This window comes from Fukomys damarensis, unplaced genomic scaffold, assembly GCF_012274545.1.
Source record: "Fukomys damarensis isolate Sample0158 unplaced genomic scaffold, DMR_v1.0_HiC HiC_scaffold_38, whole genome shotgun sequence".
NCBI classification, from domain to species: Eukaryota; Metazoa; Chordata; class Mammalia; order Rodentia; family Bathyergidae; genus Fukomys; species Fukomys damarensis.
Window position 1 is genome coordinate 37,354,504 of NW_022900950.1, and position 6,000 is coordinate 37,360,503.

The following is a 6,000-nucleotide window of genomic DNA, read 5'->3' on the forward strand; positions in this document are numbered from 1 at the left end:
GGTTCTCAGGTAACTCAAGATGATGTGTACTTACAAGCAATGACAGTCATATTGGAGTGGGGCTGTGACACAGACTTTGCTGCTGCAGTGCTCAGCATATGGCATATCCAACCCTACACTTTTCTACACTTCTGATCCTATCACCAAAGGTCATACTACACTTTATCTGGGCATTTTGTAACTCCTTTTGGTATTGCTTCTTAAAATTAAGAAACATGGGTTTTGCTAATGCAATTAGATTAATAACTGGTTGAGCAAACGTACATAGAGGATATCAGCAAAGATCACATTAACTTCATTGTCTATACCATATGGAATATGGACTAAATACTAAAGTCTTATTTCTAAAGTACAAATTCTTTCATCATGTCGTGCACTTATGCTTATGGATCAAGGTAAATCATCTAATATTTATCACTATTGTATTGCTCTCTATAGGTATTTTAATATCTGAGGTCTGTTTAGGCTTTGAGTTATGATCTTGCCATCACATAAAAATATTATTCTTTTTGGCTTTATATTCAGAAATGCATAGACACATTTGTCTAAAACACTCATAGAAATGTTTATTTGAGCAGGACTAAGAATAGAGTTTTGTTATAAGTCACCTTCCCTCCCCTAAGTTTCTAAGATGCACCTTCTATGTTCATTCAGATGTCAATGAACTGCCTAATTGCATTAGTATGAGCATAATTCTTAGTCTTGTCACCAGTGACACTATGAACAGTTTATAAATTGCCCCACCTGAAATTCAAGTTTATTTGGTCTATTGCATTTCCTCAAACTATTATTTTTTAGTAATTTGGCCACTTTTTTTTGGCTAAAAGAAACTTGATAAAAGGTAATTTACTCTAGATTTAGAAGATAATTATGTTGTTAAAAGAGAATAATGCCAATCAGTGTCTTTTCAAAGTTGGTCATTTTTATGTACTACTGGGTCAAATTGACACCAACTTTACACATTATTTTTTTGTCTATCTGCTACATTTTCTCAATAGTTTGATTTTTTAAAAAAATTTAATACATATCTAAACAGTTCTATCAAAGATTGCTTATGGGCTGGGGATTTAGCTCAGTAGTTCCACTTCCTGCCTCTCAAGCACAGGGTCCTGAGTTCAATCCCTGCTACCAAAAAAATAAGATTGCTTATCATGTAGGATAATTGAAACAATCCAAATGTTCAGCAATTAATTTAGAAGAGTACAAAAGCCTAATAAATAATAGATTGTTTTAAAATTATTCTAGCTTCAAATATCATATATTGGGTAAAAGATTACATTTAGTCATTATGAACGCATATGGAAAGCTATCATTCACTCATGTGCAATCATTGTACTACTTGAGTAGGATTATGATTTAAAAATTTTTCAGCCTATTTACTACTCCTGTAATGAGAATATTTTGTTTAAAACAACTAAAATAACACCTGAATAATAATTATAGTCAATTGTTCAATCACTGTATTAGTTTGAAATAATTAGCTCTTAATTTTGGATTCTTAGCTTATCTTCTCAACAATCCCTTAATTGTTTAAACTTTAACAGTACAGGTAGAATTGTTTAAAGACAAATTTCACATGCATAGTGACAGAAATGAAAGTTCTAAAATTATAAAGCAATGTTTAAAGATATTTATCATGGTTTATATCTTGTCAGTGTTTTATCACACATTCTTGAAATCCTGACAGGCAATACTTATTTTCAGTCTATGTGTTGTATTGAGTAGTTAGCTTTGACCAAATTATTTTTGGATAAATACCATGCTATCAATGTACCATACTAGTGACAAGTTAAGGAAAAAAAATGACTGACCTGATAATTTCCTTTTTAGTGAATTTATGCTGTGTTTTAGGGACCCACTGGCATCTCTTTTGGATACTCTACAAAATATTTCTTCAATAAGCCATTTTAGAATCTTGACAATTTGAGAACATTTAACAGCATTCATAAACTGTTTCTGAAACTGTCCAAAGGCATCAATACAGAATAATCTCCTACTTGAAAATAAATGCTGACAAACTAGGCTAGGATGCTGCCCAAGCATTTTATCCAAGTATTTCACACTGATTGATTCTCAAGGAAATTGCTCAACTTCTCAGGTCTCTGGCATTGCTACAGAATCAACTTAAGAACACTGCATGCATTTAATATTTTCACTCCCTGGAGATATCCAGTATTACTTTTGTCTTGACTCAGCTTACTGCTTTTAGTATTATTTTAAAAATCAGTGTGATTTCAGGGGCTGAGTACTGCTGGATTTTGCTCATTGTCTCTATGACAATCAGAGAAGGATGGAGCATAAAAGTCACAAAAACTTCCCATAAATTGTCAAGAAACTCTTCATGAGCCCTCTAAATGATGCTGCCAGGTACATAGATGATAGTGATTTTGCCTTGTTTACCACATAAGATAAGGTAGAACAGCTACCTTAGTGTTCATATTATCTATAGAATGATTCATGAGAATTATTCACTTTTAATATCATAGTCTTCACTTTTCTAGTGTTTGTTTAACATAAAATAGTATAATGCAATCTTCAGTGTTTGTTCAGGTAGACATGTAATCTCAGAGGAAAGTGATAGAATGATTGAAGGGTTCATCAAATAGGATTTCAGTTACTAAAAAAAAAAAAAGGTGGGTCAGAGATTTACCTCAGTGGTTCCACTTCCTGCTTTGCAAGCACAATGTCCCAAGTTTGATCCCTTTTACCCCCAAAAGAAAAGGAAAGAAAGAAAGAAAGAAAGAAAGAAAGAAAGAAAGAAAGAAAGAAAGGACAAAAATAAGGGAAGCCTTTAGCTTAGAGAAAAATGTCACAGCCTTTAAGTATGAGTTATGGAATGATAGAGATTTCATCAGGGTTTTTTGGTTTTAACCCAAGACAGAAAATCATTTCTAGCATTTATAATTCTGATGCCTTTATCTACCTTTAGAGACTATATACCAATCATTTCTATACTGAGAAATCAGAATCTGATTACAGCCAAGAGGAGACATCCCAGTTTGTCAAAGAGTAAAAACATAAGAACCTGAGTGACTCCTTCAATAGGAGATAAAAGAAACAAAGAAATCTTGAGGGATATTTTTTTTCTGGTTCCTGATCAGGACATTTTTTCCTGAAAGGACATAGGCAATATATTCCACTTTTGTTTCCTCTTTTTCCATTTTATTAGAACAACAGAAGAAATTGCTGAGAATAGCTCTGATGTAGTATCTGGTTAATGAAGCTAACATATTTCTTAAATATTTATTCTCAAGTACAGAGTATTTGGATTGCAGATGTGTGGAAATGTTGTCAAGTTAAAAATAACTCTTTCACAAGGCAGGGGCACATTGGAATGCTAATCCAAGCCACTGCCCTTCAGAGCCTGCATCCTGGGTGTCCTGGATGCACAAAGAAAATAACTCCAGCCTTGTTCCCTGAGGAACCTTCACCTTCCTGCTCCAAGCATTTTAGAAATGTGCGCTAAGACTAGCAAGAAGCAGAGTGACAAGAGAAAAACCTTCAGATGGTCCCTGTGGGTTCTAGCCCTGCATTCCTTTCTAATGCCTGGCGGGGAAATTTTCTTCCCTCTAGGTCAAAAGTAGCATCCTCATTCTTACCCTTACAGTGAATGAATACCTTAAACTATGTGCAGCTAATCAGTAATGTGGTGCAAAACACAGACTTCATGGGAATACTTGAGATACTGTGAGGCAGCTCAGTTTTGGAATGAAAAAGCCTGAGAGGGTAATTGGGGTCCAGGCTAAAATCTTCCCATAGCTATGCCTTCAGATTTTAGGTAATATATCTTCTGGAGCTCACCTTAGTCTGTACATGAGACCTGTGTCACAGAAATATGCATGGGGGACCTTATACATACATACAAACAATAAACCACCAGCTCAAGTGTGAAATAATATTGAGCATGGGTATAGCTTGCTTTTTGTGGAGGGAGATATGGGTGATACTCTCTTTGTAAAGGAGAAAAAAAAGGATTTGGAGATCTCAGTGGAAGGTTGAGATAATCTCAGTTTATTCAGTTCATATGTATCTGACAAGGGCAAAGCAGGAGCTAGGAACATGTAGACAAATATTTAAGATACAGAGCATGTTAATTACAGTCTATACCTTCTCTATAAAGGTTTCCAGAGCACAAAAAGGAGTTATTTTCCCCCTACAACAGATAAATGTTTTACAGTGGTACCCTTTTACAAATAGATCAATTAGCTAAAAGCATTGAGTATTCCACTTTTGGAGTCAGGTCAAACTTGAACAAAAACCTTAAAAGGTCCTGTAAATTTCTGCCGACAGAAAGATTGGATTTCACTAACAACATTAGAAAAGTAATTACCTTATATATTGTTGAACTTGTTCTATATTATTGTATGTCAGACAAATCCCTGGCTCTTAGTCTATACTGTAACAACTCCCAACTTCCCAATTTAATTTGCCACAATCACAAGGAGCTAGCCTGCACACACCAATGCCTGATCCCAACAGATTTTCCACATTTTGCAGAGCAGTGCCAGCAGTACTGTGGCAGCAGGTTTAACTAATCCTTTGTCTAAAATAAAGACACACAGATTTGGAATGACATTTAGTTACAATTCTTCCCAGGTTTTTTTTTTGTTGTTGTTTATGGGATAAATGCTGTACCCAGACCTGTTTTCAAATGGTAAAGATATTTTTTATCCCATCTGAAAATATACTGATTTTGCAGAACACAGTGAAAACCCAGTGCTTTGTGAAACTTTTGTGTGTGTGTGTAAAGTACAACAAATTTGCATGCCCATTTAAGCAGTGACCTTTTTCTTTTAAATCAGAACTATGTGTGCATGTTTGAGAGTAAGCTGTTCATAAATGAAGGCGGTTAGGCAGTATGTTAAAGTTTCACATTAAGCAACAAAGAGTTTCAAGGAATGTCCTCAAATTCCAATCACAGTTTCAAAGTTCAAAAATTGTGGCTGAGCACTGCTTACCTTAAAATTTCACGTCCAAAGAGATCTTTAAATTTCAAGCAGTACATCAAAGGTGAAGGATTTGTTTTCTTGCATGAAAGTCTCATCTGTCATAGCACCCAGCTTTCCGGAGAGGAATCATCCCCCCTCCTCCTGAACACCAATAAGAAAGCAAGAGAGCACATGTGGGCAGTGGCTTCTCTGAAAGCCTGTCACAGTCTGCACATGCTCTCTGGGGTGAAAGTGCCAAATTAACCTTGGCATGAGGTTCACAAAGCACCTCATTGTGAGGTTCTGGGCATCTCTAGGAGAAGAAAAAGGTCACAAAAAGCTGGAGCCAATCTGGTGTCTTCATGTTTTCATTGAAATATGCCTCTCATTCATTGAAAATACAGAGGAAATATTTTCTACTAATTAGCTTCATGGGAAACAAGTAGTACTGCTAAGAGTCCACCAATACACTGAGATAGGAGAAAAGGCTTAACTTTTGGAATTCTACTACTCCTGACTGGTAGGAAGGAATGCTCTAACTAATTATAGCTTCATCTCATATCTATTTACCAATGTGTTACTAATGGTCTAGTTACAGCTCCATCTTTCCATTTATTTACTAATTCATTCAATCAACACTTTAAAAATGTGAACCCCGTAACAGCTGACACGGCATTCTGTTGGAAGAAAGTTTATACTATAAATTTTCAATAATTTTTGTTAATTGTGTCCCATCAGGACCAAAGGTAAAATGCAAATTTGCCTTGTAAAATTAATTTGTGACATTGCTTAGTAGTTCAAAAAGATTCTGTCCAACCAGGTTCCTACAAGTCATTGTTAGAAGGCAGTGCACACCTTCCCATGGGAACACGGCATTCTGTTGGAAGAAAGTTTATACTATAAATTTTCAATAATTTTTGTTAATTGTGTCCCATCAGGACCAAAGGTAAAATGCAAATTTGCCTTGTAAAATTAATTTGTGACATTGCTTAGTAGTTCAAAAAGATTCTGTCCAACCAGGTTCCTACAAGTCATTGTTAGAAGGCAGTGCACACCTTCCCATGGGAGATAT